Source organism: Alosa pseudoharengus, unplaced genomic scaffold (assembly GCF_046254945.1).
Source record: "Alosa pseudoharengus isolate Yale_2024_CS ecotype anadromous, Long Island Sound unplaced genomic scaffold, YU_APseudo_1.1 YU_APseudo_1.1_scf_6, whole genome shotgun sequence".
Taxonomy (NCBI): Eukaryota; Metazoa; Chordata; class Actinopteri; order Clupeiformes; family Clupeidae; genus Alosa; species Alosa pseudoharengus.
The window spans coordinates 37,495,413-37,519,148 of NW_027468848.1; the positions used below are offsets into that span (position 1 = coordinate 37,495,413).

Genomic DNA, 23,736 nt, shown 5'->3' on the forward strand with positions numbered 1-23,736 from the left:
GGTTAGCTGATTTTACTCAAAGGAACAAAATGAAATCTGCCCTTTTACTACAGACCTGACTATTTTTGCTACCACCCAAAATTCTGGCACAAGGTGTAATTGCATTCAGTTGAGAGCGGTGCCTTTGCCACTCCAGAGAGTGAAGACAGTCAGACAGGTAAAAGAAATGCTTGAGTTCAGCAGTGTTGAGGGCGTTTCAGCCGCAGTTTGATACAAAATAAGCGACAGTCTGCTCCCACTCGCTGTGCAGGGGGTATAGCTCAGTGGTAGAGCATTTGACTGCAGATCAAGAGGTCCCAGGTTCAAATCCTGGTGCCCCCTCAAACATGCTCGCAAGCTGGCGTGCGCAAATCCGTTTGCCTAACTGTTTTGCCATTTTTGTGTCAGCCTGGTAAAGTGGTCACTCCGTGACCTGAAAGCAAATGCTTCAACTGAAAATGAAAGGACTGCTGAAAATGTGTCTCCTCAGTCTCCTCCGCAAAAAACACAAGCTGCGAGCAGCTCGTCTCACTTTAGCTCTCCCAGTCAGGATGGCCGAGCGGTCTAAGGCGCCAGACTCAAGGCGACGTGCCTTCCTCAGGCAAGGGATTTCTGGTCTCCGAATGGAGGCGTGGGTTCGAATCCCACTTCTGACATGGGCTTTTATTTGAAGTGGCAATGGACAGACCCATCGCAGGGAATTGGTTGTGCGAGAAAAGACGTCAAAATGGACACCGGTGAGGCTGACTGGCTATTTTCCAACATCAAGTCCTCCATGGAATATTAGCTGATTTTACTCAAAGGAACAAAATGAAATCTGCCCTTTTACTACAGACCTGACTATTTTTGCTACCACCCAAAATTCTGGCACAAGGTGTAATTGCATTCAGTTGAGAGCGGTGCCTTTGCCACTCCAGAGAGTGAAGACAGTCAGACAGGTAAAAGAAATGCTTGAGTTCAGCAGTGTTGAGGGCGTTTCAGCCGCAGTGTGATACAAAATAAGCGACAGTCTGCTCCAACTAGCTGTGCAGGGGGTATAGCTCAGTGGTAGAGCATTTGACTGCAGATCAAGAGGTCCCAGGTTCAAATCCTGATGCCCCCTCAAACATGCTCGCAAGCTGGCGTACCAAATCCGTTTGCCTAACTGTTTTGCCGTTTTTGTGTCAGCCTGGTAAAGTGGTCACTCCGTGACCTGAAAGCAAATGCTTCAACTGAAAATGAAAGGACTGCTGAAAATGTGTCTCCTCAGTCTCCTCCGCAAAAAACACAAGCTGCGAGCAGCTCGTCTCACTTTAGCTCTCCCAGTCAGGATGGCCGAGCGGTCTAAGGCGCCAGACTCAAGGCGACGTGCCTTCCTCAGGCAAGGGATTTCTGGTCTCCGAATGGAGGCGTGGGTTCGAATCCCACTTCTGACATGGGCTTTTATTTGAAGTGGCAATGGACAGACCCATCGCAGGGAAGTGGTTGTGCGAGAAAAGACGTCAAAATGGACACCGGTGAGGCTGACTGGCTATTTTCCAACATCAAGTCCTCCATGGAATATTAGCTGATTTTACTCAAAGGAACAAAATGAAATCTGCCCTTTTACTACAGACCTGACTATTTTTGCTACCACCCAAAATTCTGGCACAAGGTGTAATTGCATTCAGTTGAGAGCGGTGCCTTTGCCACTCCAGAGAGTGAAGACAGTCAGACAGGTAAAAGAAATGCTTGAGTTCAGCAGTGTTGAGGGCGTTTCAGCCGCAGTTTGATACAAAATAAGCGACAGTCTGCTCCCACTCGCTGTGCAGGGGGTATAGCTCAGTGGTAGAGCATTTGACTGCAGATCAAGAGGTCCCAGGTTCAAATCCTGGTGCCCCCTCAAACATGCTCGCAAGCTGGCGTGCGCAAATCCGTTTGCCTAACTGTTTTGCCGTTTTTGTGTCAGCCTGGTAAAGTGGTCACTCCGTGACCTGAAAGCAAATGCTTCAACTGAAAATGAAAGGACTGCTGAAAATGTGTCTCCTCAGTCTCCTCCGCAAAAAACACAAGCTGCGAGCAGCTCGTCTCACTTTAGCTCTCCCAGTCAGGATGGCCGAGCGGTCTAAGGCGCCAGACTCAAGGCGACGTGCCTTCCTCAGGCAAGGGATTTCTGGTCTCCGAATGGAGGCGTGGGTTCGAATCCCACTTCTGACATGGGCTTTTATTTGAAGTGGCAATGGACAGACCCATCGCAGGGAAGTGGTTGTGCGAGAAAAGACGTCAAAATGGACACCGGTGAGGCTGACTGGCTATTTTCCAACATCAAGTCCTCCATGGAATATTAGCTGATTTTACTCAAAGGAACAAAATGAAATCTGCCCTTTTACTACAGACCTGACTATTTTTGCTACCACCCAAAATTCTGGCACAAGGTGTAATTGCATTCAGTTGAGAGCGGTGCCTTTGCCACTCCAGAGAGTGAAGACAGTCAGACAGGTAAAAGAAATGCTTGAGTTCAGCAGTGTTGAGGGCGTTTCAGCCGCAGTTTGATACAAAATAAGCGACAGTCTGCTCCCACTCGCTGTGCAGGGGGTATAGCTCAGTGGTAGAGCATTTAACTGCAGATCAAGAGGTCCCAGGTTCAAATCCTGGTGCCCCCTCAAACATGCTCGCAAGCTGGCGTGCGCAAATCCGTTTGCCTAACTGTTTTGCCGTTTTTGTGTCAGCCTGGTAAAGTGGTCACTCCGTGACCTGAAAGCAAATGCTTCAACTGAAAATGAAAGGACTGCTGAAAATGTGTCTCCTCATTCTCCTCCGCAAAAAACACAAGGTGCGAGCAGCTCGTCTCACTTTAGCTCTGCCAGTCAGGATGGCCGAGCGGTCTAAGGCGCCAGACTCAAGGCGACGTGCCTTCCTCAGGCAAGGGATTTCTGGTCTCCGAATGGAGGCGTGGGTTCGAATCCCACTTCTGACATGGGCTTTTATTTGAAGTGGCAATGGACAGACCCATCGCAGGGAATTGGTTGTGCGAGAAAAGACGTCAAAATGGACACCGGTGAGGCTGACTGGCTATTTTCCAACATCAAGTCCTCCATGGAATATTAGCTGATTTTACTCAAAGGAACAAAATGAAATCTGCCCTTTTACTACAGACCTGACTATTTTTGCTACCACCCAAAATTCTGGCACAAGGTGTAATTGCATTCAGTTGAGAGCGGTGCCTTTGCCACTCCAGAGAGTGAAGACAGTCAGACAGGTAAAAGAAATGCTTGAGTTCAGCAATGTTGAGGGCGTTTCAGCCGCAGTGTGATACAAAATTAGCGACAGTCTGGTCCAAATCGCTCTGCAGAGGGTATAGCTCAGTGGTAGAGCATTTGACTGCAGATCAAGAGGTCCCAGGTTCAAATCCTGGTGCCCCCTCAAACATGCTCGCAAGCTGGTGTGCCAAATCCGTTTGCCTATCTGTTTTGCCGTTTTTGTGTCAGCCTGGTAAAGTGAAAGCAAATGCTTCAACTGAAAATGAAAGGACTGCTGAAAATGTGTCTCCTCAGTCTCCTCCGCAAAAAACACAAGCTGCGAGCAGCTCGTCTCACTTTAGCTCTCCCAGTCAGGATGGCCGAGCGGTCTAAGGCGCCAAACTCAAGGCGACGTGCCTTCCTCAGGCAAGGGATTTCTGGTCTCCGAATGGAGGTGTGGGTTCGCATCCCACTTCTGACATGGGCTTTTATTTGAAGTTTCAATGGACAGACCCATCGCAGGGAAGTGGTTGTGCGAGAAAAGACGTCAAAATGGACACCGGTGAGGCTGACTGGCTATTTTCCAACATCAAGTCCTCCATGGAAGGTTAGCTGATTTTACTCAAAGGAACAAAATGAAATATGCCCTTTTACTACAGACCTGACTATTTTTGCTACCACCCAAAATTCTGGCACAAGGTGTAATTGCATTCAGTTGAGAGCGGTGCCTTTGCCACTCCAGAGAGTGAAGACAGTCAGACAGGTAAAAGAAATGCTTGAGTTCAGCAGTGTTGAGGGCGTTTCAGCCGCAGTGTGATACAAAATAAGCGACAGTCTGCTCCAACTCGCTGTGCAGGGGGTATAGCTCAGTGGTAGAGCATTTGACTGCAGATCAAGAGGTCCCAGGTTCAAATCCTGGTGCCCCCTCAAACATGCTCGCAAGCTGGCGTGCGCAAATCCGTTTGCCTAACTGTTTTGCCGTTTTTGTGTCAGCCTGGTAAAGTGGTCACTCCGTGACCTGAAAGCAAATGCTTCAACTGAAAATGAAAGGACTGCTGAAAATGCGTCTCCTCATTCTCCTCCGCAAAAAACACAAGGTGCGAGCAGCTCGTCTCACTTTAGCTCTGCCAGTCAGGATGGCCGAGCGGTCTAAGGCGCCAGACTCAAGGCGACGTGCCTTCCTCAGGCAAGGGATTTCTGGTCTCCGAATGGAGGCGTGGGTTCGAATCCCACTTCTGACACGGGCTTTTATTTGAAGTGGCAATGGACAGACCCATCGCAGGGAAGTGGTTGTGCGAGAAAAGACGTCAAAATGGACACCGGTGAGGCTGACTGGCTATTTTCCAACATCAAGTCCTCCATGGAAGGTTAGCTGATTTTACTCAAAGGAACAAAATGAAATCTGCCCTTTTACTACAGACCTGACTATTTTTGCTACCACCCAAAATTCTGGCACAAGGTGTAATTGCATTCAGTTGAGAGCGGTGCCTTTGCCACTCCAGAGAGTGACGACAGTCAGACAGGTAAAAGAAATGCTTGAGTTCAGCAATGTTGAGGGCGTTTCAGCCGCAGTGTGATACAAAATTAGCGACAGTCTGGTCCAAATCGCTCTGCAGAGGGTATAGCTCAGTGGTAGAGCATTTGACTGCAGATCAAGAGGTCCCAGGTTCAAATCCTGGTGCCCCCTCAAACATGCTCGCAAGCTGGCGTGCGCAAATCCGTTTGCCTAACTGTTTTGCCGTTTTTGTGTCAGCCTGGTAAAGTGGTCACTCCGTGACCTGAAAGCAAATGCTTCAACTGAAAATGAAAGGACTGCTGAAAATGTCTCCTCAGTCTCCTCCGCAAAAAACACAAGCTGCGAGCAGCTCGTCTCACTTTAGCTCTCCCAGTCAGGATGGCCGAGCGGTCTAAGGCGCCAGACTCAAGGCGACGTGCCTTCCTCAGGCAAGGGATTTCTGGTCTCCGAATGGAGGCGTGGGTTCGAATCCCACTTCTGACATGGGCTTTTATTTGAAGTGGCAATGGACAGACCCATCGCAGGGAAGTGGTTGTGCGAGAAAAGACGTCAAAATGGACACCGGTGAGGCTGACTGGCTATTTTCCAACATCAAGTCCTCCATGGAATATTAGCTGATTTTACTCAAAGGAACAAAATGAAATCTGCCCTTTTACTACAGACCTGACTATTTTTGCTACCACCCAAAATTCTGGCACAAGGTGTAATTGCATTCAGTTGAGAGCGGTGCCTTTGCCACTCCAGAGAGTGAAGACAGTCAGACAGGTAAAAGAAATGCTTGAGTTCAGCAGTGTTGAGGGCGTTTCAGCCGCAGTGTGATACAAAATAAGCGACAGTCTGCTCCAACTAGCTGTGCAGGGGGTATAGCTCAGTGGTAGAGCATTTGACTGCAGATCAAGAGGTCCCAGGTTGAAATCCTGGTGCCCCCTCAAACATGCTCGCAAGCTGGCGTACCAAATCCGTTTGCCTAAGTGTTTTGCCGTTTTTGTGTCAGCCTGGTAAAGTGGTCACTCCGTGACCTGAAAGCAAATGCTTCAACTGAAAATGAAAGGACTGCTGAAAATGTGTCTCCTCAGTCTCCTCCGCAAAAAACACAAGCTGCGAGCAGCTCGTCTCACTTTAGCTCTCCCAGTCAGGATGGCCGAGCGGTCTAAGGCGCCAGACTCAAGGCGACGTGCCTTCCTCAGGCAAGGGATTTCTGGTCTCCGAATGGAGGCGTGGGTTCGAATCCCACTTCTGACATGGGCTTTTATTTGAAGTGGCAATGGACAGACCCATCGCAGGGAATTGGTTGTGCGAGAAAAGACGTCAAAATGGACACCGGTGAGGCTGACTGGCTATTTTCCAACATCAAGTCCTCCATGGAATATTAGCTGATTTTACTCAAAGGAACAAAATGAAATCTGCCCTTTTACTACAGACCTGACTATTTTTGCTACCACCCAAAATTCTGGCACAAGGTGTAATTGCATTCAGTTGAGAGCGGTGCCTTTGCCACTCCAGAGAGTGAAGACAGTCAGACAGGTAAAAGAAATGCTTGAGTTCAGCAGTGTTGAGGGCGTTTCAGCCGCAGTGTGATACAAAATAAGCGACAGTCTGCTCCAACTCGCTGTGCAGGGGGTATAGCTCAGTGGTAGAGCATTTGACTGCAGATCAAGAGGTCCCAGGTTCAAATCCTGGTGCCCCCTCAAACATGCTCGCAAGCTGGCGTGCGCAAATCCGTTTGCCTAACTGTTTTGCCGTTTTTGTGTCAGCCTGGTAAAGTGGTCACTCCGTGACCTGAAAGCAAATGCTTCAACTGAAAATGAAAGGACTGCTGAAAATGTGTCTCCTCATTCTCCTCCGCAAAAAACACAAGGTGCGAGCAGCTCGTCTCACTTTAGCTCTGCCAGTCAGGATGGCCGAGCGGTCTAAGGCGCCAGACTCAAGGCGACGTGCCTTCCTCAGGCAAGGGATTTCTGGTCTCCGAATGGAGGCGTGGGTTCGAATCCCACTTCTGACACGGGCTTTTATTTGAAGTGGCAATGGACAGACCCATTGCAGGGAAGTGGTTGTGCGAGAAAAGACGTCAAAATGGACACCGGTGAGGCTGACTGGCTATTTTCCAACATCAAGTCCTCCATGGAAGGTTAGCTGATTTTACTCAAAGGAACAAAATGAAATCTGCCCTTTTACTACAGACCTGACTATTTTTGCTACCACCCAAAATTCTGGCACAAGGTGTAATTGCATTCAGTTGAGAGCGGTGCCTTTGCCACTCCAGAGAGTGACGACAGTCAGACAGGTAAAAGAAATGCTTGAGTTCAGCAATGTTGAGGGCGTTTCAGCCGCAGTGTGATACAAAATTAGCGACAGTCTGGTCCAAATCGCTCTGCAGAGGGTATAGCTCAGTGGTAGAGCATTTGACTGCAGATCAAGAGGTCCCAGGTTCAAATCCTGGTGCCCCCTCAAACATGCTCGCAAGCTGGTGTGCCAAATCCGTTTGCCTAACTGTTTTGCCGTTTTTGTGTCAGCCTGGTAAAGTGGTCACTCCGTGACCTGAAAGCAAATGCTTCAACTGAAAATGAAAGGACTGCTGAAAATGTCTCCTCAGTCTCCTCCGCAAAAAACACAAGCTGCGAGCAGCTCGTCTCACTTTAGCTCTCCCAGTCAGGATGGACGAGCGGTCTAAGGCGCCAGACTCAAGGCGACGTGCCTTCCTCAGGCAAGGGATTTCTGGTCTCCGAATGGAGGCGTGGGTTCGAATCCCACTTCTGACATGGGCTTTTATTTGAAGTGGCAATGGACAGACCCATCGCAGGGAAGTGGTTGTGCGAGAAAAGACCTCAAAATGGACACCGGTGAGGCTGACTGGCTATTTTCCAACATCAAGTCCTCCATGGAAGGTTAGCTGATTTTACTCAAAGGAACAAAATGAAATCTGCCCTTTTACTACAGACCTGACTATTTTTGCTACCACCCAAAATTCTGGCACAAGGTGTAATTGCATTCAGTTGAGAGCGGTGCCTTTGCCACTCCAGAGAGTGAAGACAGTCAGACAGGTAAAAGAAATGCTTGAGTTCAGCAGTGTTGAGGGCGTTTCAGCCGCAGTGTGATACAAAATTAGCGACAGTCTGGTCCAAATCGCTCTGCAGGGGGTATAGCTCAGTGGTAGAGCATTTGACTGCAGATCAAGAGGTCCCAGGTTCAAATCCTGGTGCCCCCTCAAACATGCTCGCAAGCTGGCGTACCAAATCCGTTTGCCTAACTGTTTTGCCGTTTTTGTGTCAGCCTGGTAAAGTGGTCACGGAGTGACCTGAAAGCAAAAGCTTCAACTGAAAATGAAAGGACTGCTGAAAATGTCTCCTCAGTCTCCTCCGCAAAAAACACAAGCTGCGAGCAGCTAGTCTCACTTTAGCTCTCCCAGTCAGGATGGCCGAGCGGTCTAAGGCGCCAGACTCAAGGCGACGTGCCTTCCTCAGGCAAGGGATTTCTGGTCTCCAAATGGAGGCGTGGGTTCGAATCCCATTTCTGACATGGGCTTTTATTTGAAGTGGCAATGGACAGACCCATCGCAGGGAAGTGGTTGTGCGAGAAAAGACGTCAAAATGGACACCGGTGAGGCTGACTGGCTATTTTCCAACATCAAGTCCTCCATGGAAGGTTAGCTGATTTTACTCAAAGGAACAAAATGAAATCTGCCCTATTACTACAGACCTGACTATTTTTGCTACCACCCAAAATTCTGGCACAAGGTGTAATTGCATTCAGTTGAGTGCGGTGCCTTTGCCACTCCAGAGAGTGAAGACAGTCAGACAGGTAAAAGAAATGCTTGAGTTCAGCAGTGTTGAGGGCGTTTCAGCCGCAGTGTGATACAAAATAAGCGACAGTCTGGTCCAAATCACTGTGCAGGGGGTATAGCTCAGTGGTAGAGCATTTGACTGCAGATCAAGAGGTCCCAGGTTCAAATCCTGGTGCCCCCTCAAACATGCTCGCAAGCTGGTGTGCCATATCCGTTTGCCTAACTGTTTTGCCGTTTTTGTGTCAGCCTGGTAAAGTGGTCACTCCGTGACCTGAAAGCAAAAGCTTCAACTGAAAATGAAAGGACTGCTGAAAATGTCTCCTCAGTCTCCTCCGCAAAAAACACAAGCTGCGAGCAGCTAGTCTCACTTTAGCTCTCCCAGTCAGGATGGCCGAGCGGTCTAAGGCGCCAGACTCAAGGCGACGTGCCTTCCTCAGGCAAGGGATTTCTGGTCTCCAAATGGAGGCGTGGGTTCGAATCCCATTTCTGACATGGGCTTTTATTTGAAGTGGCAATGGACAGACCCATCGCAGGGAAGTGGTTGTGCGAGAAAAGACGTCAAAATGGACACCGGTGAGGCTGACTGGCTATTTTCCAACATCAAGTCCTCCATGGAAGGTTAGCTGATTTTACTCAAAGGAACAAAATGAAATCTGCCCTATTACTACAGACCTGACTATTTTTGCTACCACCCAAAATTCTGGCACAAGGTGTAATTGCATTCAGTTGAGAGCGGTGCCTTTGCCACTCCAGAGAGTGAAGACAGTCAGACAGGTAAAAGAAATGCTTGAGTTCAGCAGTGTTGAGGGCGTTTCAGCCGCAGTGTGATACAAAATAAGCGACAGTCTGGTCCAAATCGCTGTGCAGGGGGTATAGCTCAGTGGTAGAGCATTTGACTGCAGATCAAGAGGTCCCAGGTTCAAATCCTGGTGCCCCCTCAAACATGCTCGCAAGCTGGTGTGCCAAATCCGTTTGCCTAACTGTTTTGCCGTTTTTGTGTCAGCCTGGTAAAGTGGTCACTCCGTGACCTGAAAGCAAATGCTTCAACTGAAAATGAAAGGACTGCTGAAAATGTGTCTCCTCAGTCTCCTCCGCAAAAAACACAAGCTGCGAGCAGCTCGTCTCACTTTAGCTCTGCCAGTCAGGATGGCCGAGCGGTCTAAGGCGCCAGACTCAAGGCGACGTGCCTTCCTCAGGCAAGGGATTTCTGGTCTCCTAATGGAGGCGTGGGTTCGAATCCCACTTCTGACATGGGCTTTTATTTGAAGTGGCAATGGACAGACCCATCGCAGGGAAGTGGTTGTGCGAGAAAAGACCTCAAAATGGACACCGGTGAGGCTGACTGGCTATTTTCCAACATCAAGTCCTCCATAGAAGGTTAGCTGATTTTACTCAAAGGAACAAAATGAAATCTGCCCTTTTACTACAGACCTGACTATTTTTGCTACCACCCAAAATTCTGGCACAAGGTGTAATTGCATTCAGTTGAGAGCGGTGCCTTTGCCACTCCAGAGAGTGAAGACAGTCAGACAGGTAAAAGAAATGCTTGAGTTCAGCAGTGTTGAGGGCGTTTCAGCCGCAGTTTGATACAAAATAAGCGACAGTCTGCTCCCACTCGCTGTGCAGGGGGTATAGCTCAGTGGTAGAGCATTTGACTGCAGATCAAGAGGTCCCAGGTTCAAATCCTGGTGCCCCCTCAAACATGCTCGCAAGCTGGCGTGCGCAAATCCGTTTGCCTAACTGTTTTGCCGTTTTTGTGTCAGCCTGGTAAAGTGGTCACTCCGTGACCTGAAAGCAAATGCTTCAACTGAAAATGAAAGGACTGCTGAAAATGTGTCTCCTCAGTCTCCACCGCAAAAAACACAAGCTGCGAGCAGCTCGTCTCACTTTAGCTCTGCCAGTCAGGATGGCCGAGCGGTCTAAGGCGCCAGACTCAAGGCGACGTGCCTTCCTCAGGCAAGGGATTTCTGGTCTCCGAATGGAGGCGTGGGTTCGAATCCCACTTCTGACATGGGCTTTTATTTGAAGTGGCAATGGACAGACCCATCGCAGGGAAGTGGTTGTGCGAAAAAAGACGTCAAAATGGACACCGGTGAGGCTGACTGGCTATTTTCCAACATCAAGTCCTCCATGGAAGGTTAGCTGATTTTACTCAAAGGAACAAAATGAAATCTGCCCTATTACTACAGACCTGACTATTTTTGCTACCACCCAAAATTCTGGCACAAGGTGTAATTGCATTCAGTTGAGTGCGGTGCCTTTGCCACTCCAGAGAGTGAAGACAGTCAGACAGGTAAAAGAAATGCTTGAGTTCAGCAGTGTTGAGGGCGTTTCAGCCGCAGTGTGATACAAAATAAGTGACAGTCTGGTCCAAATCGCTGTGCAGGGGGTATAGCTCAGTGGTAGAGCATTTGACTGCAGATCAAGAGGTCCCAGGTTCAAATCCTGGTGCCCCCTCAAACATGCTCGCAAGCTGGTGTGCCAAATCCGTTTGCCTAACTGTTTTGCCGTTTTTGTGTCAGCCTGGTAAAGTGGTCACTCCGTGACCTGAAAGCAAAAGCTTCAACTGAAAATGAAAGGACTGCTGAAAATGTCTCCTCAGTCTCCTCCGCAAAAAACACAAGCTGCGAGCAGCTAGTCTCACTTTAGCTCTCCCAGTCAGGATGGCCGAGCGGTCTAAGGCGCCAGACTCAAGGCGACGTGCCTTCCTCAGGCAAGGGATTTCTGGTCTCCTAATGGAGGCGTGGGTTCGAATCCCACTTCTGACATGGGCTTTTATTTGAAGTGGCAATGGACAGACCCATCGCAGGGAAGTGGTTGTGCGAGAAAAGACGTCAAAATGGACACCGGTGAGGCTGACTGGCTATTTTCCAACATCAAGTCCTCCATGGACGGTTACCTGATTTTACTCAAAGGAACAAAATGAAATCTGCCCTTTTACTACAGACCTGACTATTTTTGCTACCACCCAAAATTCTGGCACAAGGTGTAATTGCATTCAGTTGAGAGCGGTGCCTTTGCCACTCCAGAGAGTGAAGACAGTCAGACAGGTAAAAGAAATGCTTGAGTTCAGCAGTGTTGAGGGCGTTTCAGCCGCAGTGTGATACAAAATAAGCGACAGTCTGGTCCAAATTGCTGTGCAGGGGGTATAGCTCAGTGGTAGAGCATTTGACTGCAGATCAAGAGGTCCCAGGTTCAAATCCTGGTGCCCCCTCAAACATGGTCGCAAGCTGGCGTACCAAATCCGTTTGCCTAACTGTTTTGCCGTTTTTGTGTCAGCCTGGTAAAGTGGTCACTCCGTGACCTGAAAGCAAATGCTTCAACTGAAAATGAAAGGACTGCTGAAAATGTGTCTCCTCAGTCTCCTCCGCAAAAAACACAAGCTGCGAGCAGCTCGTCTCACTTTAGCTCTGCCAGTCAGGATGGCCGAGCGGTCTAAGGCGCCAGACTCAAGGCGACGTGCCTTCCTCAGGCAAGGGATTTCTGGTCTCCGAATGGAGGCGTGGGTTCGAATCCCACTTCTGACATGGGCTTTTATTTGAAGTGGCAATGGACAGACCCATCGCAGGGAAGTGGTTGTGCGAGAAAAGACCTCAAAATGGACACCGGTGAGGCTGACTGGCTATTTTCCAACATCAAGTCCTCCATAGAAGGTTAGCTGATTTTACTCAAAGGAACAAAATGAAATCTGCCCTTTTACTACAGACCTGACTATTTTTGCTACCACCCAAAATTCTGGCACAAGGTGTAATTGCATTCAGTTGAGAGCGGTGCCTTTGCCACTCCAGAGAGTGAAGACAGTCAGACAGGTAAAAGAAATGCTTGAGTTCAGCAGTGTTGAGGGCGTTTCAGCCGCAGTTTGATACAAAATAAGCGACAGTCTGCTCCCACTCGCTGTGCAGGGGGTATAGCTCAGTGGTAGAGCATTTGACTGCAGATCAAGAGGTCCCAGGTTCAAATCCTGGTGCCCCCTCAAACATGCTCGCAAGCTGGCGTGCGCAAATCCGTTTGCCTAACTGTTTTGCCGTTTTTGTGTCAGCCTGGTAAAGTGGTCACTCCGTGACCTGAAAGCAAATGCTTCAACTGAAAATGAAAGGACTGCTGAAAATGTGTCTCCTCAGTCTCCACCGCAAAAAACACAAGCTGCGAGCAGCTCGTCTCACTTTAGCTCTGCCAGTCAGGATGGCCGAGCGGTCTAAGGCGCCAGACTCAAGGCGACGTGCCTTCCTCAGGCAAGGGATTTCTGGTCTCCGAATGGAGGCGTGGGTTCGAATCCCACTTCTGACATGGGCTTTTATTTGAAGTGGCAATGGACAGACCCATCGCAGGGAAGTGGTTGTGCGAAAAAAGACGTCAAAATGGACACCGGTGAGGCTGACTGGCTATTTTCCAACATCAAGTCCTCCATGGAAGGTTAGCTGATTTTACTCAAAGGAACAAAATGAAATCTGCCCTATTACTACAGACCTGACTATTTTTGCTACCACCCAAAATTCTGGCACAAGGTGTAATTGCATTCAGTTGAGTGCGGTGCCTTTGCCACTCCAGAGAGTGAAGACAGTCAGACAGGTAAAAGAAATGCTTGAGTTCAGCAGTGTTGAGGGCGTTTCAGCCGCAGTGTGATACAAAATAAGTGACAGTCTGGTCCAAATCGCTGTGCAGGGGGTATAGCTCAGTGGTAGAGCATTTGACTGCAGATCAAGAGGTCCCAGGTTCAAATCCTGGTGCCCCCTCAAACATGCTCGCAAGCTGGTGTGCCAAATCCGTTTGCCTAACTGTTTTGCCGTTTTTGTGTCAGCCTGGTAAAGTGGTCACTCCGTGACCTGAAAGCAAAAGCTTCAACTGAAAATGAAAGGACTGCTGAAAATGTCTCCTCAGTCTCCTCCGCAAAAAACACAAGCTGCGAGCAGCTAGTCTCACTTTAGCTCTCCCAGTCAGGATGGCCGAGCGGTCTAAGGCGCCAGACTCAAGGCGACGTGCCTTCCTCAGGCAAGGGATTTCTGGTCTCCGAATGGAGGCGTGGGTTCGAATCCCACTTCTGACATGGGCTTTTATTTGAAGTGGCAATGGACAGACCCATCGCAGGGAAGTGGTTGTGCGAGAAAAGACGTCAAAATGGACACCGGTGAGGCTGACTGGCTATTTTCCAACATCAAGTCCTCCATGGACGGTTACCTGATTTTACTCAAAGGAACAAAATGAAATCTGCCCTTTTACTACAGACCTGACTATTTTTGCTACCACCCAAAATTCTGGCACAAGGTGTAATTGCATTCAGTTGAGAGCGGTGCCTTTGCCACTCCAGAGAGTGAAGACAGTCAGACAGGTAAAAGAAATGCTTGAGTTCAGCAGTGTTGAGGGCGTTTCAGCCGCAGTGTGATACAAAATAAGCGACAGTCTGGTCCAAATTGCTGTGCAGGGGGTATAGCTCAGTGGTAGAGCATTTGACTGCAGATCAAGAGGTCCCAGGTTCAAATCCTGGTGCCCCCTCAAACATGGTCGCAAGCTGGCGTACCAAATCCGTTTGCCTAACTGTTTTGCCGTTTTTGTGTCAGCCTGGTAAAGTGGTCACTCCGTGACCTGAAAGCAAATGCTTCAACTGAAAATGAAAGGACTGCTGAAAATGTGTCTCCTCAGTCTCCTCCGCAAAAAACACAAGCTGCGAGCAGCTCGTCTCACTTTAGCTCTGCCAGTCAGGATGGCCGAGCGGTCTAAGGCGCCAGACTCAAGGCGACGTGCCTTCCTCAGGCAAGGGATTTCTGGTCTCCGAATGGAGGCGTGGGTTCGAATCCCACTTCTGACATGGGCTTTTATTTGAAGTGGCAATGGACAGACCCATCGCAGGGAAGTGGTTGTGCGAGAAAAGACCTCAAAATGGACACCGGTGAGGCTGACTGGCTATTTTCCAACATCAAGTCCTCCATGGAAGGTTAGCTGATTTTACTCAAAGGAACAAAATGAAATCTGCCCTTTTACTACAGACCTGACTATTTTTGCTACCACCCAAAATTCTGGCACAAGGTGTAATTGCATTCAGTTGAGAGCGGTGCCTTTGCCACTCCAGAGAGTGAAGACAGTCAGACAGGTAAAAGAAATGCTTGAGTTCAGCAGTGTTGAGGGCGTTTCAGCCGCAGTGTGATACAAAATTAGCGACAGTCTGGTCCAAATCGCTCTGCAGGGGGTATAGCTCAGTGGTAGAGCATTTGACTGCAGATCAAGAGGTCCCAGGTTCAAATCCTGGTGCCCCCTCAAACATGCTCGCAAGCTGGCGTACCAAATCCGTTTGCCTAACTGTTTTGCCGTTTTTGTGTCAGCCTGGTAAAGTGGTCACGGAGTGACCTGAAAGCAAAAGCTTCAACTGAAAATGAAAGGACTGCTGAAAATGTCTCCTCAGTCTCCTCCGCAAAAAACACAAGCTGCGAGCAGCTAGTCTCACTTTAGCTCTCCCAGTCAGGATGGCCGAGCGGTCTAAGGCGCCAGACTCAAGGCGACGTGCCTTCCTCAGGCAAGGGATTTCTGGTCTCCAAATGGAGGCGTGGGTTCGAATCCCATTTCTGACATGGGCTTTTATTTGAAGTGGCAATGGACAGACCCATCGCAGGGAAGTGGTTGTGCGAGAAAAGACGTCAAAATGGACACCGGTGAGGCTGACTGGCTATTTTCCAACATCAAGTCCTCCATGGAAGGTTAGCTGATTTTACTCAAAGGAACAAAATGAAATCTGCCCTATTACTACAGACCTGACTATTTTTGCTACCACCCAAAATTCTGGCACAAGGTGTAATTGCATTCAGTTGAGTGCGGTGCCTTTGCCACTCCAGAGAGTGAAGACAGTCAGACAGGTAAAAGAAATGCTTGAGTTCAGCAGTGTTGAGGGCGTTTCAGCCGCAGTGTGATACAAAATAAGCGACAGTCTGGTCCAAATCACTGTGCAGGGGGTATAGCTCAGTGGTAGAGCATTTGACTGCAGATCAAGAGGTCCCAGGTTCAAATCCTGGTGCCCCCTCAAACATGCTCGCAAGCTGGTGTGCCATATCCGTTTGCCTAACTGTTTTGCCGTTTTTGTGTCAGCCTGGTAAAGTGGTCACTCCGTGACCTGAAAGCAAAAGCTTCAACTGAAAATGAAAGGACTGCTGAAAATGTCTCCTCAGTCTCCTCCGCAAAAAACACAAGCTGCGAGCAGCTAGTCTCACTTTAGCTCTCCCAGTCAGGATGGCCGAGCGGTCTAAGGCGCCAGACTCAAGGCGACGTGCCTTCCTCAGGCAAGGGATTTCTGGTCTCCAAATGGAGGCGTGGGTTCGAATCCCATTTCTGACATGGGCTTTTATTTGAAGTGGCAATGGACAGACCCATCGCAGGGAAGTGGTTGTGCGAGAAAAGACGTCAAAATGGACACCGGTGAGGCTGACTGGCTATTTTCCAACATCAAGTCCTCCATGGAAGGTTAGCTGATTTTACTCAAAGGAACAAAATGAAATCTGCCCTATTACTACAGACCTGACTATTTTTGCTACCACCCAAAATTCTGGCACAAGGTGTAATTGCATTCAGTTGAGAGCGGTGCCTTTGCCACTCCAGAGAGTGAAGACAGTCAGACAGGTAAAAGAAATGCTTGAGTTCAGCAGTGTTGAGGGCGTTTCAGCCGCAGTGTGATACAAAATAAGCGACAGTCTGGTCCAAATCGCTGTGCAGGGGGTATAGCTCAGTGGTAGAGCATTTGACTGCAGATCAAGAGGTCCCAGGTTCAAATCCTGGTGCCCCCTCAAACATGCTCGCAAGCTGGTGTGCCAAATCCGTTTGCCTAACTGTTTTGCCGTTTTTGTGTCAGCCTGGTAAAGTGGTCACTCCGTGACCTGAAAGCAAATGCTTCAACTGAAAATGAAAGGACTGCTGAAAATGTGTCTCCTCAGTCTCCTCCGCAAAAAACACAAGCTGCGAGCAGCTCGTCTCACTTTAGCTCTGCCAGTCAGGATGGCCGAGCGGTCTAAGGCGCCAGACTCAAGGCGACGTGCCTTCCTCAGGCAAGGGATTTCTGGTCTCCTAATGGAGGCGTGGGTTCGAATCCCACTTCTGACATGGGCTTTTATTTGAAGTGGCAATGGACAGACCCATCGCAGGGAAGTGGTTGTGCGAGAAAAGACCTCAAAATGGACACCGGTGAGGCTGACTGGCTATTTTCCAACATCAAGTCCTCCATAGAAGGTTAGCTGATTTTACTCAAAGGAACAAAATGAAATCTGCCCTTTTACTACAGACCTGACTATTTTTGCTACCACCCAAAATTCTGGCACAAGGTGTAATTGCATTCAGTTGAGAGCGGTGCCTTTGCCACTCCAGAGAGTGAAGACAGTCAGACAGGTAAAAGAAATGCTTGAGTTCAGCAGTGTTGAGGGCGTTTCAGCCGCAGTTTGATACAAAATAAGCGACAGTCTGCTCCCACTCGCTGTGCAGGGGGTATAGCTCAGTGGTAGAGCATTTGACTGCAGATCAAGAGGTCCCAGGTTCAAATCCTGGTGCCCCCTCAAACATGCTCGCAAGCTGGCGTGCGCAAATCCGTTTGCCTAACTGTTTTGCCGTTTTTGTGTCAGCCTGGTAAAGTGGTCACTCCGTGACCTGAAAGCAAATGCTTCAACTGAAAATGAAAGGACTGCTGAAAATGTGTCTCCTCAGTCTCCACCGCAAAAAACACAAGCTGCGAGCAGCTCGTCTCACTTTAGCTCTGCCAGTCAGGATGGCCGAGCGGTCTAAGGCGCCAGACTCAAGGCGACGTGCCTTCCTCAGGCAAGGGATTTCTGGTCTCCGAATGGAGGCGTGGGTTCGAATCCCACTTCTGACATGGGCTTTTATTTGAAGTGGCAATGGACAGACCCATCGCAGGGAAGTGGTTGTGCGAAAAAAGACGTCAAAATGGACACCGGTGAGGCTGACTGGCTATTTTCCAACATCAAGTCCTCCATGGAAGGTTAGCTGATTTTACTCAAAGGAACAAAATGAAATCTGCCCTATTACTACAGACCTGACTATTTTTGCTACCACCCAAAATTCTGGCACAAGGTGTAATTGCATTCAGTTGAGTGCGGTGCCTTTGCCACTCCAGAGAGTGAAGACAGTCAGACAGGTAAAAGAAATGCTTGAGTTCAGCAGTGTTGAGGGCGTTTCAGCCGCAGTGTGATACAAAATAAGTGACAGTCTGGTCCAAATCGCTGTGCAGGGGGTATAGCTCAGTGGTAGAGCATTTGACTGCAGATCAAGAGGTCCCAGGTTCAAATCCTGGTGCCCCCTCAAACATGCTCGCAAGCTGGTGTGCCAAATCCGTTTGCCTAACTGTTTTGCCGTTTTTGTGTCAGCCTGGTAAAGTGGTCACTCCGTGACCTGAAAGCAAAAGCTTCAACTGAAAATGAAAGGACTGCTGAAAATGTCTCCTCAGTCTCCTCCGCAAAAAACACAAGCTGCGAGCAGCTAGTCTCACTTTAGCTCTCCCAGTCAGGATGGCCGAGCGGTCTAAGGCGCCAGACTCAAGGCGACGTGCCTTCCTCAGGCAAGGGATTTCTGGTCTCCTAATGGAGGCGTGGGTTCGAATCCCACTTCTGACATGGGCTTTTATTTGAAGTGGCAATGGACAGACCCATCGCAGGGAAGTGGTTGTGCGAGAAAAGACGTCAAAATGGACACCGGTGAGGCTGACTGGCTATTTTCCAACATCAAGTCCTCCATGGACGGTTACCTGATTTTACTCAAAGGAACAAAATGAAATCTGCCCTTTTACTACAGACCTGACTATTTTTGCTACCACCCAAAATTCTGGCACAAGGTGTAATTGCATTCAGTTGAGAGCGGTGCCTTTGCCACTCCAGAGAGTGAAGACAGTCAGACAGGTAAAAGAAATGCTTGAGTTCAGCAGTGTTGAGGGCGTTTCAGCCGCAGTGTGATACAAAATAAGCGACAGTCTGGTCCAAATTGCTGTGCAGGGGGTATAGCTCAGTGGTAGAGCATTTGACTGCAGATCAAGAGGTCCCAGGTTCAAATCCTGGTGCCCCCTCAAACATGGTCGCAAGCTGGCGTACCAAATCCGTTTGCCTAACTGTTTTGCCGTTTTTGTGTCAGCCTGGTAAAGTGGTCACTCCGTGACCTGAAAGCAAATGCTTCAACTGAAAATGAAAGGACTGCTGAAAATGTGTCTCCTCAGTCTCCTCCGCAAAAAACACAAGCTGCGAGCAGCTCGTCTCACTTTAGCTCTGCCAGTCAGGATGGCCGAGCGGTCTAAGGCGCCAGACTCAAGGCGACGTGCCTTCCTCAGGCAAGGGATTTCTGGTCTCCGAATGGAGGCGTGGGTTCGAATCCCACTTCTGACATGGGCTTTTATTTGAAGTGGCAATGGACAGACCCATCGCAGGGAAGTGGTTGTGCGAGAAAAGACCTCAAAATGGACACCGGTGAGGCTGACTGGCTATTTTCCAACATCAAGTCCTCCATAGAAGGTTAGCTGATTTTACTCAAAGGAACAAAATGAAATCTGCCCTTTTACTACAGACCTGACTATTTTTGCTACCACCCAAAATTCTGGCACAAGGTGTAATTGCATTCAGTTGAGAGCGGTGCCTTTGCCACTCCAGAGAGTGAAGACAGTCAGACAGGTAAAAGAAATGCTTGAGTTCAGCAGTGTTGAGGGCGTTTCAGCCGCAGTTTGATACAAAATAAGCGACAGTCTGCTCCCACTCGCTGTGCAGGGGGTATAGCTCAGTGGTAGAGCATTTGACTGCAGATCAAGAGGTCCCAGGTTCAAATCCTGGTGCCCCCTCAAACATGCTCGCAAGCTGGCGTGCGCAAATCCGTTTGCCTAACTGTTTTGCCGTTTTTGTGTCAGCCTGGTAAAGTGGTCACTCCGTGACCTGAAAGCAAATGCTTCAACTGAAAATGAAAGGACTGCTGAAAATGTGTCTCCTCAGTCTCCACCGCAAAAAACACAAGCTGCGAGCAGCTCGTCTCACTTTAGCTCTGCCAGTCAGGATGGCCGAGCGGTCTAAGGCGCCAGACTCAAGGCGACGTGCCTTCCTCAGGCAAGGGATTTCTGGTCTCCGAATGGAGGCGTGGGTTCGAATCCCACTTCTGACATGGGCTTTTATTTGAAGTGGCAATGGACAGACCCATCGCAGGGAAGTGGTTGTGCGAAAAAAGACGTCAAAATGGACACCGGTGAGGCTGACTGGCTATTTTCCAACATCAAGTCCTCCATGGAAGGTTAGCTGATTTTACTCAAAGGAACAAAATGAAATCTGCCCTATTACTACAGACCTGACTATTTTTGCTACCACCCAAAATTCTGGCACAAGGTGTAATTGCATTCAGTTGAGTGCGGTGCCTTTGCCACTCCAGAGAGTGAAGACAGTCAGACAGGTAAAAGAAATGCTTGAGTTCAGCAGTGTTGAGGGCGTTTCAGCCGCAGTGTGATACAAAATAAGTGACAGTCTGGTCCAAATCGCTGTGCAGGGGGTATAGCTCAGTGGTAGAGCATTTGACTGCAGATCAAGAGGTCCCAGGTTCAAATCCTGGTGCCCCCTCAAACATGCTCGCAAGCTGGTGTGCCAAATCCGTTTGCCTAACTGTTTTGCCGTTTTTGTGTCAGCCTGGTAAAGTGGTCACTCCGTGACCTGAAAGCAAAAGCTTCAACTGAAAATGAAAGGACTGCTGAAAATGTCTCCTCAGTCTCCTCCGCAAAAAACACAAGCTGCGAGCAGCTAGTCTCACTTTAGCTCTCCCAGTCAGGATGGCCGAGCGGTCTAAGGCGCCAGACTCAAGGCGACGTGCCTTCCTCAGGCAAGGGATTTCTGGTCTCCGAATGGAGGCGTGGGTTCGAATCCCACTTCTGACATGGGCTTTTATTTGAAGTGGCAATGGACAGACCCATCGCAGGGAAGTGGTTGTGCGAGAAAAGACGTCAAAATGGACACCGGTGAGGCTGACTGGCTATTTTCCAACATCAAGTCCTCCATGGACGGTTACCTGATTTTACTCAAAGGAACAAAATGAAATCTGCCCTTTTACTACAGACCTGACTATTTTTGCTACCACCCAAAATTCTGGCACAAGGTGTAATTGCATTCAGTTGAGAGCGGTGCCTTTGCCACTCCAGAGAGTGAAGACAGTCAGACAGGTAAAAGAAATGCTTGAGTTCAGCAGTGTTGAGGGCGTTTCAGCCGCAGTGTGATACAAAATAAGCGACAGTCTGGTCCAAATTGCTGTGCAGGGGGTATAGCTCAGTGGTAGAGCATTTGACTGCAGATCAAGAGGTCCCAGGTTCAAATCCTGGTGCCCCCTCAAACATGGTCGCAAGCTGGCGTACCAAATCCGTTTGCCTAACTGTTTTGCCGTTTTTGTGTCAGCCTGGTAAAGTGGTCACTCCGTGACCTGAAAGCAAATGCTTCAACTGAAAATGAAAGGACTGCTGAAAATGTGTCTCCTCAGTCTCCTCCGCAAAAAACACAAGCTGCGAGCAGCTCGTCTCACTTTAGCTCTGCCAGTCAGGATGGCCGAGCGGTCTAAGGCGCCAGACTCAAGGCGACGTGCCTTCCTCAGGCAAGGGATTTCTGGTCTCCGAATGGAGGCGTGGGTTCGAATCCCACTTCTGACATGGGCTTTTATTTGAAGTGGCAATGGACAGACCCATCGCAGGGAAGTGGTTGTGCGAGAAAAGACCTCAAAATGGACACCGGTGAGGCTGACTGGCTATTTTCCAACATCAAGTCCTCCATAGAAGGTTAGCTGATTTTACTCAAAGGAACAAAATGAAATCTGCCCTTTTACTACAGACCTGACTATTTTTGCTACCACCCAAAATTCTGGCACAAGGTGTAATTGCATTCAGTTGAGAGCGGTGCCTTTGCCACTCCAGAGAGTGAAGACAGTCAGACAGGTAAAAGAAATGCTTGAGTTCAGCAGTGTTGAGGGCGTTTCAGCCGCAGTTTGATACAAAATAAGCGACAGTCTGCTCCCACTCGCTGTGCAGGGGGTATAGCTCAGTGGTAGAGCATTTGACTGCAGATCAAGAGGTCCCAGGTTCAAATCCTGGTGCCCCCTCAAACATGCTCGCAAGCTGGCGTGCGCAAATCCGTTTGCCTAACTGTTTTGCCGTTTTTGTGTCAGCCTGGTAAAGTGGTCACTCCGTGACCTGAAAGCAAATGCTTCAACTGAAAATGAAAGGACTGCTGAAAATGTGTCTCCTCAGTCTCCACCGCAAAAAACACAAGCTGCGAGCAGCTCGTCTCACTTTAGCTCTGCCAGTCAGGATGGCCGAGCGGTCTAAGGCGCCAGACTCAAGGCGACGTGCCTTCCTCAGGCAAGGGATTTCTGGTCTCCGAATGGAGGCGTGGGTTCGAATCCCACTTCTGACATGGGCTTTTATTTGAAGTGGCAATGGACAGACCCATCGCAGGGAAGTGGTTGTGCGAAAAAAGACGTCAAAATGGACACCGGTGAGGCTGACTGGCTATTTTCCAACATCAAGTCCTCCATGGAAGGTTAGCTGATTTTACTCAAAGGAACAAAATGAAATCTGCCCTATTACTACAGACCTGACTATTTTTGCTACCACCCAAAATTCTGGCACAAGGTGTAATTGCATTCAGTTGAGTGCGGTGCCTTTGCCACTCCAGAGAGTGAAGACAGTCAGACAGGTAAAAGAAATGCTTGAGTTCAGCAGTGTTGAGGGCGTTTCAGCCGCAGTGTGATACAAAATAAGCGACAGTCTGGTCCAAATCGCTGTGCAGGGGGTATAGCTCAGTGGTAGAGCATTTGACTGCAGATCAAGAGGTCCCAGGTTCAAATCCTGGTGCCCCCTCAAACATGCTCGCAAGCTGGTGTGCCAAATCCGTTTGCCTAACTGTTTTGCCGTTTTTGTGTCAGCCTGGTAAAGTGGTCACTCCGTGACCTGAAAGCAAAAGCTTCAACTGAAAATGAAAGGACTGCTGAAAATGTCTCCTCAGTCTCCTCCGCAAAAAACACAAGCTGCGAGCAGCTAGTCTCACTTTAGCTCTCCCAGTCAGGATGGCCGAGCGGTCTAAGGCGCCAGACTCAAGGCGACGTGCCTTCCTCAGGCAAGGGATTTCTGGTCTCCAAATGGAGGCGTGGGTTCGAATCCCACTTCTGACATGGGCTTTTATTTGAAGTGGCAATGGACAGACCCATCGCAGGGAAGTGGTTGTGCGAGAAAAGACGTCAAAATGGACACCGGTGAGGCTGACTGGCTATTTTCCAACATCAAGTCCTCCATGGACGGTTACCTGATTTTACTCAAAGGAACAAAATGAAATCTGCCCTTTTACTACAGACCTGACTATTTTTGCTACCACCCAAAATTCTGGCACAAGGTGTAATTGCATTCAGTTGAGAGCGGTGCCTTTGCCACTCCAGAGAGTGAAGACAGTCAGACAGGTAAAAGAAATGCTTGAGTTCAGCAGTGTTGAGGGCGTTTCAGCCGCAGTGTGATACAAAATAAGCGACAGTCTGGTCCAAATCGCTGTGCAGGGGGTATAGCTCAGTGGTAGAGCATTTGACTGCAGATCAAGAGGTCCCAGGTTCAAATCCTGGTGCCCCCTCAAACATGCTCGCAAGCTGGTGTGCCAAATCCGTTTGCCTAACTGTTTTGCCGTTTTTGTGTCAGCCTGGTAAAGTGGTCACTCCGTGACCTGAAAGCAAATGCTTCAACTGAAAATGAAAGGACTGCTGAAAATGTGTCTCCTCAGTCTCCTCCGCAAAAAACACAAGCTGCGAGCAGCTCGTCTCACTTTAGCTCTGCCAGTCAGGATGGCCGAGCGGTCTAAGGCGCCAGACTCAAGGCGACCTGCCTTCCTCAGGCAAGGGATTTCTGGTCTCCGAATGGAGGCGTGGGTTCGAATCCCACTTCTGACATGGGCTTTTATTTGAAGTGGCAATGGACAGACCCATCGCAGGGAAGTGGTTGTGCGAGAAAAGACCTCAAAATGGACACCGGTGAGGCTGACTGGCTATTTTCCAACATCAAGTCCTCCATGGAAGGTTAGCTGATTTTACTCAAAGGAACAAAATGAAATCTGCCCTTTTACTACAGACCTGACTATTTTTGCTACCACCCAAAATTCTGGCACAAGGTGTAATTGCATTCAGTTGAGAGCGGTGCCTTTGCCACTCCAGAGAGTGAAGACAGTCAGACAGGTAAAAGAAATGCTTGAGTTCAGCAGTGTTGAGGGCGTTTCAGCCGCAGTTTGATACAAAATAAGCGACAGTCTGCT

The 23,736-nt window shown here is 49.0% G+C and overlaps 61 non-coding genes across 61 annotated transcripts; all 61 read left to right on the top strand.

The window, feature by feature from the left end:
- Nucleotides 1-249: 249 nt before the first annotated feature.
- Nucleotides 250-321, top strand: trnac-gca (transfer RNA cysteine (anticodon GCA)). The gene has a single exon. It is a non-coding gene; the product is annotated as a tRNA-Cys (tRNA).
- A 203-nt stretch (nucleotides 322-524) lies between these two features.
- On the top strand, nucleotides 525-635 carry trnal-caa (transfer RNA leucine (anticodon CAA)). The gene is made up of 2 exons: nucleotides 525-562; nucleotides 590-635. It is a non-coding gene; the product is annotated as a tRNA-Leu (tRNA).
- A 374-nt stretch (nucleotides 636-1,009) lies between these two features.
- On the top strand, nucleotides 1,010-1,081 carry trnac-gca (transfer RNA cysteine (anticodon GCA)). Its single transcript has one exon. It is a non-coding gene; the product is annotated as a tRNA-Cys (tRNA).
- Nucleotides 1,082-1,283: 202 nt separating this feature from the next.
- trnal-caa (transfer RNA leucine (anticodon CAA)) lies at nucleotides 1,284-1,394 on the top strand. The gene is made up of 2 exons: nucleotides 1,284-1,321; nucleotides 1,349-1,394. It is a non-coding gene; the product is annotated as a tRNA-Leu (tRNA).
- Nucleotides 1,395-1,768: 374 nt separating this feature from the next.
- Nucleotides 1,769-1,840, top strand: trnac-gca (transfer RNA cysteine (anticodon GCA)). The gene has a single exon. It is a non-coding gene; the product is annotated as a tRNA-Cys (tRNA).
- A 203-nt stretch (nucleotides 1,841-2,043) lies between these two features.
- trnal-caa (transfer RNA leucine (anticodon CAA)) lies at nucleotides 2,044-2,154 on the top strand. The gene is made up of 2 exons: nucleotides 2,044-2,081; nucleotides 2,109-2,154. It is a non-coding gene; the product is annotated as a tRNA-Leu (tRNA).
- Nucleotides 2,155-2,528: 374 nt separating this feature from the next.
- Nucleotides 2,529-2,600, top strand: trnac-gca (transfer RNA cysteine (anticodon GCA)). The gene has a single exon. It is a non-coding gene; the product is annotated as a tRNA-Cys (tRNA).
- Nucleotides 2,601-2,803: 203 nt separating this feature from the next.
- Nucleotides 2,804-2,914, top strand: trnal-caa (transfer RNA leucine (anticodon CAA)). The gene is made up of 2 exons: nucleotides 2,804-2,841; nucleotides 2,869-2,914. It is a non-coding gene; the product is annotated as a tRNA-Leu (tRNA).
- Nucleotides 2,915-3,288: 374 nt separating this feature from the next.
- Nucleotides 3,289-3,362, top strand: trnac-gca (transfer RNA cysteine (anticodon GCA)). The gene has a single exon. It is a non-coding gene; the product is annotated as a tRNA-Cys (tRNA).
- Nucleotides 3,363-4,031: 669 nt separating this feature from the next.
- Nucleotides 4,032-4,103, top strand: trnac-gca (transfer RNA cysteine (anticodon GCA)). The gene has a single exon. It is a non-coding gene; the product is annotated as a tRNA-Cys (tRNA).
- Nucleotides 4,104-4,306: 203 nt separating this feature from the next.
- trnal-caa (transfer RNA leucine (anticodon CAA)) lies at nucleotides 4,307-4,417 on the top strand. The gene is made up of 2 exons: nucleotides 4,307-4,344; nucleotides 4,372-4,417. It is a non-coding gene; the product is annotated as a tRNA-Leu (tRNA).
- Nucleotides 4,418-4,791: 374 nt separating this feature from the next.
- On the top strand, nucleotides 4,792-4,865 carry trnac-gca (transfer RNA cysteine (anticodon GCA)). The gene has a single exon. It is a non-coding gene; the product is annotated as a tRNA-Cys (tRNA).
- A 199-nt stretch (nucleotides 4,866-5,064) lies between these two features.
- On the top strand, nucleotides 5,065-5,175 carry trnal-caa (transfer RNA leucine (anticodon CAA)). Its single transcript has 2 exons — nucleotides 5,065-5,102; nucleotides 5,130-5,175. It is a non-coding gene; the product is annotated as a tRNA-Leu (tRNA).
- A 374-nt stretch (nucleotides 5,176-5,549) lies between these two features.
- trnac-gca (transfer RNA cysteine (anticodon GCA)) lies at nucleotides 5,550-5,621 on the top strand. The gene has a single exon. It is a non-coding gene; the product is annotated as a tRNA-Cys (tRNA).
- A 202-nt stretch (nucleotides 5,622-5,823) lies between these two features.
- Nucleotides 5,824-5,934, top strand: trnal-caa (transfer RNA leucine (anticodon CAA)). The gene is made up of 2 exons: nucleotides 5,824-5,861; nucleotides 5,889-5,934. It is a non-coding gene; the product is annotated as a tRNA-Leu (tRNA).
- Nucleotides 5,935-6,308: 374 nt separating this feature from the next.
- Nucleotides 6,309-6,380, top strand: trnac-gca (transfer RNA cysteine (anticodon GCA)). Its single transcript has one exon. It is a non-coding gene; the product is annotated as a tRNA-Cys (tRNA).
- A 203-nt stretch (nucleotides 6,381-6,583) lies between these two features.
- On the top strand, nucleotides 6,584-6,694 carry trnal-caa (transfer RNA leucine (anticodon CAA)). Its single transcript has 2 exons — nucleotides 6,584-6,621; nucleotides 6,649-6,694. It is a non-coding gene; the product is annotated as a tRNA-Leu (tRNA).
- A 374-nt stretch (nucleotides 6,695-7,068) lies between these two features.
- Nucleotides 7,069-7,142, top strand: trnac-gca (transfer RNA cysteine (anticodon GCA)). The gene has a single exon. It is a non-coding gene; the product is annotated as a tRNA-Cys (tRNA).
- Nucleotides 7,143-7,340: 198 nt separating this feature from the next.
- trnal-caa (transfer RNA leucine (anticodon CAA)) lies at nucleotides 7,341-7,451 on the top strand. Its single transcript has 2 exons — nucleotides 7,341-7,378; nucleotides 7,406-7,451. It is a non-coding gene; the product is annotated as a tRNA-Leu (tRNA).
- A 374-nt stretch (nucleotides 7,452-7,825) lies between these two features.
- Nucleotides 7,826-7,897, top strand: trnac-gca (transfer RNA cysteine (anticodon GCA)). The gene has a single exon. It is a non-coding gene; the product is annotated as a tRNA-Cys (tRNA).
- Nucleotides 7,898-8,097: 200 nt separating this feature from the next.
- On the top strand, nucleotides 8,098-8,208 carry trnal-caa (transfer RNA leucine (anticodon CAA)). Its single transcript has 2 exons — nucleotides 8,098-8,135; nucleotides 8,163-8,208. It is a non-coding gene; the product is annotated as a tRNA-Leu (tRNA).
- Nucleotides 8,209-8,582: 374 nt separating this feature from the next.
- Nucleotides 8,583-8,654, top strand: trnac-gca (transfer RNA cysteine (anticodon GCA)). Its single transcript has one exon. It is a non-coding gene; the product is annotated as a tRNA-Cys (tRNA).
- A 200-nt stretch (nucleotides 8,655-8,854) lies between these two features.
- trnal-caa (transfer RNA leucine (anticodon CAA)) lies at nucleotides 8,855-8,965 on the top strand. Its single transcript has 2 exons — nucleotides 8,855-8,892; nucleotides 8,920-8,965. It is a non-coding gene; the product is annotated as a tRNA-Leu (tRNA).
- A 374-nt stretch (nucleotides 8,966-9,339) lies between these two features.
- trnac-gca (transfer RNA cysteine (anticodon GCA)) lies at nucleotides 9,340-9,411 on the top strand. Its single transcript has one exon. It is a non-coding gene; the product is annotated as a tRNA-Cys (tRNA).
- A 202-nt stretch (nucleotides 9,412-9,613) lies between these two features.
- trnal-caa (transfer RNA leucine (anticodon CAA)) lies at nucleotides 9,614-9,724 on the top strand. The gene is made up of 2 exons: nucleotides 9,614-9,651; nucleotides 9,679-9,724. It is a non-coding gene; the product is annotated as a tRNA-Leu (tRNA).
- Nucleotides 9,725-10,098: 374 nt separating this feature from the next.
- On the top strand, nucleotides 10,099-10,170 carry trnac-gca (transfer RNA cysteine (anticodon GCA)). The gene has a single exon. It is a non-coding gene; the product is annotated as a tRNA-Cys (tRNA).
- Nucleotides 10,171-10,373: 203 nt separating this feature from the next.
- Nucleotides 10,374-10,484, top strand: trnal-caa (transfer RNA leucine (anticodon CAA)). The gene is made up of 2 exons: nucleotides 10,374-10,411; nucleotides 10,439-10,484. It is a non-coding gene; the product is annotated as a tRNA-Leu (tRNA).
- Nucleotides 10,485-10,858: 374 nt separating this feature from the next.
- trnac-gca (transfer RNA cysteine (anticodon GCA)) lies at nucleotides 10,859-10,930 on the top strand. The gene has a single exon. It is a non-coding gene; the product is annotated as a tRNA-Cys (tRNA).
- Nucleotides 10,931-11,130: 200 nt separating this feature from the next.
- trnal-caa (transfer RNA leucine (anticodon CAA)) lies at nucleotides 11,131-11,241 on the top strand. Its single transcript has 2 exons — nucleotides 11,131-11,168; nucleotides 11,196-11,241. It is a non-coding gene; the product is annotated as a tRNA-Leu (tRNA).
- A 374-nt stretch (nucleotides 11,242-11,615) lies between these two features.
- trnac-gca (transfer RNA cysteine (anticodon GCA)) lies at nucleotides 11,616-11,687 on the top strand. Its single transcript has one exon. It is a non-coding gene; the product is annotated as a tRNA-Cys (tRNA).
- Nucleotides 11,688-11,889: 202 nt separating this feature from the next.
- On the top strand, nucleotides 11,890-12,000 carry trnal-caa (transfer RNA leucine (anticodon CAA)). Its single transcript has 2 exons — nucleotides 11,890-11,927; nucleotides 11,955-12,000. It is a non-coding gene; the product is annotated as a tRNA-Leu (tRNA).
- A 374-nt stretch (nucleotides 12,001-12,374) lies between these two features.
- trnac-gca (transfer RNA cysteine (anticodon GCA)) lies at nucleotides 12,375-12,446 on the top strand. The gene has a single exon. It is a non-coding gene; the product is annotated as a tRNA-Cys (tRNA).
- A 203-nt stretch (nucleotides 12,447-12,649) lies between these two features.
- trnal-caa (transfer RNA leucine (anticodon CAA)) lies at nucleotides 12,650-12,760 on the top strand. Its single transcript has 2 exons — nucleotides 12,650-12,687; nucleotides 12,715-12,760. It is a non-coding gene; the product is annotated as a tRNA-Leu (tRNA).
- Nucleotides 12,761-13,134: 374 nt separating this feature from the next.
- On the top strand, nucleotides 13,135-13,206 carry trnac-gca (transfer RNA cysteine (anticodon GCA)). The gene has a single exon. It is a non-coding gene; the product is annotated as a tRNA-Cys (tRNA).
- A 200-nt stretch (nucleotides 13,207-13,406) lies between these two features.
- trnal-caa (transfer RNA leucine (anticodon CAA)) lies at nucleotides 13,407-13,517 on the top strand. Its single transcript has 2 exons — nucleotides 13,407-13,444; nucleotides 13,472-13,517. It is a non-coding gene; the product is annotated as a tRNA-Leu (tRNA).
- A 374-nt stretch (nucleotides 13,518-13,891) lies between these two features.
- On the top strand, nucleotides 13,892-13,963 carry trnac-gca (transfer RNA cysteine (anticodon GCA)). Its single transcript has one exon. It is a non-coding gene; the product is annotated as a tRNA-Cys (tRNA).
- A 202-nt stretch (nucleotides 13,964-14,165) lies between these two features.
- Nucleotides 14,166-14,276, top strand: trnal-caa (transfer RNA leucine (anticodon CAA)). The gene is made up of 2 exons: nucleotides 14,166-14,203; nucleotides 14,231-14,276. It is a non-coding gene; the product is annotated as a tRNA-Leu (tRNA).
- A 374-nt stretch (nucleotides 14,277-14,650) lies between these two features.
- Nucleotides 14,651-14,722, top strand: trnac-gca (transfer RNA cysteine (anticodon GCA)). Its single transcript has one exon. It is a non-coding gene; the product is annotated as a tRNA-Cys (tRNA).
- Nucleotides 14,723-14,922: 200 nt separating this feature from the next.
- On the top strand, nucleotides 14,923-15,033 carry trnal-caa (transfer RNA leucine (anticodon CAA)). The gene is made up of 2 exons: nucleotides 14,923-14,960; nucleotides 14,988-15,033. It is a non-coding gene; the product is annotated as a tRNA-Leu (tRNA).
- Nucleotides 15,034-15,407: 374 nt separating this feature from the next.
- Nucleotides 15,408-15,479, top strand: trnac-gca (transfer RNA cysteine (anticodon GCA)). Its single transcript has one exon. It is a non-coding gene; the product is annotated as a tRNA-Cys (tRNA).
- A 200-nt stretch (nucleotides 15,480-15,679) lies between these two features.
- On the top strand, nucleotides 15,680-15,790 carry trnal-caa (transfer RNA leucine (anticodon CAA)). The gene is made up of 2 exons: nucleotides 15,680-15,717; nucleotides 15,745-15,790. It is a non-coding gene; the product is annotated as a tRNA-Leu (tRNA).
- A 374-nt stretch (nucleotides 15,791-16,164) lies between these two features.
- On the top strand, nucleotides 16,165-16,236 carry trnac-gca (transfer RNA cysteine (anticodon GCA)). The gene has a single exon. It is a non-coding gene; the product is annotated as a tRNA-Cys (tRNA).
- Nucleotides 16,237-16,438: 202 nt separating this feature from the next.
- Nucleotides 16,439-16,549, top strand: trnal-caa (transfer RNA leucine (anticodon CAA)). The gene is made up of 2 exons: nucleotides 16,439-16,476; nucleotides 16,504-16,549. It is a non-coding gene; the product is annotated as a tRNA-Leu (tRNA).
- A 374-nt stretch (nucleotides 16,550-16,923) lies between these two features.
- Nucleotides 16,924-16,995, top strand: trnac-gca (transfer RNA cysteine (anticodon GCA)). Its single transcript has one exon. It is a non-coding gene; the product is annotated as a tRNA-Cys (tRNA).
- A 203-nt stretch (nucleotides 16,996-17,198) lies between these two features.
- On the top strand, nucleotides 17,199-17,309 carry trnal-caa (transfer RNA leucine (anticodon CAA)). Its single transcript has 2 exons — nucleotides 17,199-17,236; nucleotides 17,264-17,309. It is a non-coding gene; the product is annotated as a tRNA-Leu (tRNA).
- Nucleotides 17,310-17,683: 374 nt separating this feature from the next.
- On the top strand, nucleotides 17,684-17,755 carry trnac-gca (transfer RNA cysteine (anticodon GCA)). Its single transcript has one exon. It is a non-coding gene; the product is annotated as a tRNA-Cys (tRNA).
- A 200-nt stretch (nucleotides 17,756-17,955) lies between these two features.
- On the top strand, nucleotides 17,956-18,066 carry trnal-caa (transfer RNA leucine (anticodon CAA)). Its single transcript has 2 exons — nucleotides 17,956-17,993; nucleotides 18,021-18,066. It is a non-coding gene; the product is annotated as a tRNA-Leu (tRNA).
- Nucleotides 18,067-18,440: 374 nt separating this feature from the next.
- On the top strand, nucleotides 18,441-18,512 carry trnac-gca (transfer RNA cysteine (anticodon GCA)). The gene has a single exon. It is a non-coding gene; the product is annotated as a tRNA-Cys (tRNA).
- A 202-nt stretch (nucleotides 18,513-18,714) lies between these two features.
- Nucleotides 18,715-18,825, top strand: trnal-caa (transfer RNA leucine (anticodon CAA)). The gene is made up of 2 exons: nucleotides 18,715-18,752; nucleotides 18,780-18,825. It is a non-coding gene; the product is annotated as a tRNA-Leu (tRNA).
- A 374-nt stretch (nucleotides 18,826-19,199) lies between these two features.
- On the top strand, nucleotides 19,200-19,271 carry trnac-gca (transfer RNA cysteine (anticodon GCA)). Its single transcript has one exon. It is a non-coding gene; the product is annotated as a tRNA-Cys (tRNA).
- Nucleotides 19,272-19,474: 203 nt separating this feature from the next.
- Nucleotides 19,475-19,585, top strand: trnal-caa (transfer RNA leucine (anticodon CAA)). Its single transcript has 2 exons — nucleotides 19,475-19,512; nucleotides 19,540-19,585. It is a non-coding gene; the product is annotated as a tRNA-Leu (tRNA).
- A 374-nt stretch (nucleotides 19,586-19,959) lies between these two features.
- Nucleotides 19,960-20,031, top strand: trnac-gca (transfer RNA cysteine (anticodon GCA)). Its single transcript has one exon. It is a non-coding gene; the product is annotated as a tRNA-Cys (tRNA).
- A 200-nt stretch (nucleotides 20,032-20,231) lies between these two features.
- Nucleotides 20,232-20,342, top strand: trnal-caa (transfer RNA leucine (anticodon CAA)). The gene is made up of 2 exons: nucleotides 20,232-20,269; nucleotides 20,297-20,342. It is a non-coding gene; the product is annotated as a tRNA-Leu (tRNA).
- A 374-nt stretch (nucleotides 20,343-20,716) lies between these two features.
- On the top strand, nucleotides 20,717-20,788 carry trnac-gca (transfer RNA cysteine (anticodon GCA)). Its single transcript has one exon. It is a non-coding gene; the product is annotated as a tRNA-Cys (tRNA).
- Nucleotides 20,789-20,990: 202 nt separating this feature from the next.
- On the top strand, nucleotides 20,991-21,101 carry trnal-caa (transfer RNA leucine (anticodon CAA)). The gene is made up of 2 exons: nucleotides 20,991-21,028; nucleotides 21,056-21,101. It is a non-coding gene; the product is annotated as a tRNA-Leu (tRNA).
- Nucleotides 21,102-21,475: 374 nt separating this feature from the next.
- On the top strand, nucleotides 21,476-21,547 carry trnac-gca (transfer RNA cysteine (anticodon GCA)). The gene has a single exon. It is a non-coding gene; the product is annotated as a tRNA-Cys (tRNA).
- Nucleotides 21,548-21,750: 203 nt separating this feature from the next.
- Nucleotides 21,751-21,861, top strand: trnal-caa (transfer RNA leucine (anticodon CAA)). Its single transcript has 2 exons — nucleotides 21,751-21,788; nucleotides 21,816-21,861. It is a non-coding gene; the product is annotated as a tRNA-Leu (tRNA).
- Nucleotides 21,862-22,235: 374 nt separating this feature from the next.
- On the top strand, nucleotides 22,236-22,307 carry trnac-gca (transfer RNA cysteine (anticodon GCA)). Its single transcript has one exon. It is a non-coding gene; the product is annotated as a tRNA-Cys (tRNA).
- A 200-nt stretch (nucleotides 22,308-22,507) lies between these two features.
- Nucleotides 22,508-22,618, top strand: trnal-caa (transfer RNA leucine (anticodon CAA)). Its single transcript has 2 exons — nucleotides 22,508-22,545; nucleotides 22,573-22,618. It is a non-coding gene; the product is annotated as a tRNA-Leu (tRNA).
- A 374-nt stretch (nucleotides 22,619-22,992) lies between these two features.
- On the top strand, nucleotides 22,993-23,064 carry trnac-gca (transfer RNA cysteine (anticodon GCA)). The gene has a single exon. It is a non-coding gene; the product is annotated as a tRNA-Cys (tRNA).
- A 202-nt stretch (nucleotides 23,065-23,266) lies between these two features.
- On the top strand, nucleotides 23,267-23,377 carry trnal-caa (transfer RNA leucine (anticodon CAA)). Its single transcript has 2 exons — nucleotides 23,267-23,304; nucleotides 23,332-23,377. It is a non-coding gene; the product is annotated as a tRNA-Leu (tRNA).
- The last annotated feature ends 359 nt before the right edge of the window (nucleotides 23,378-23,736 follow it).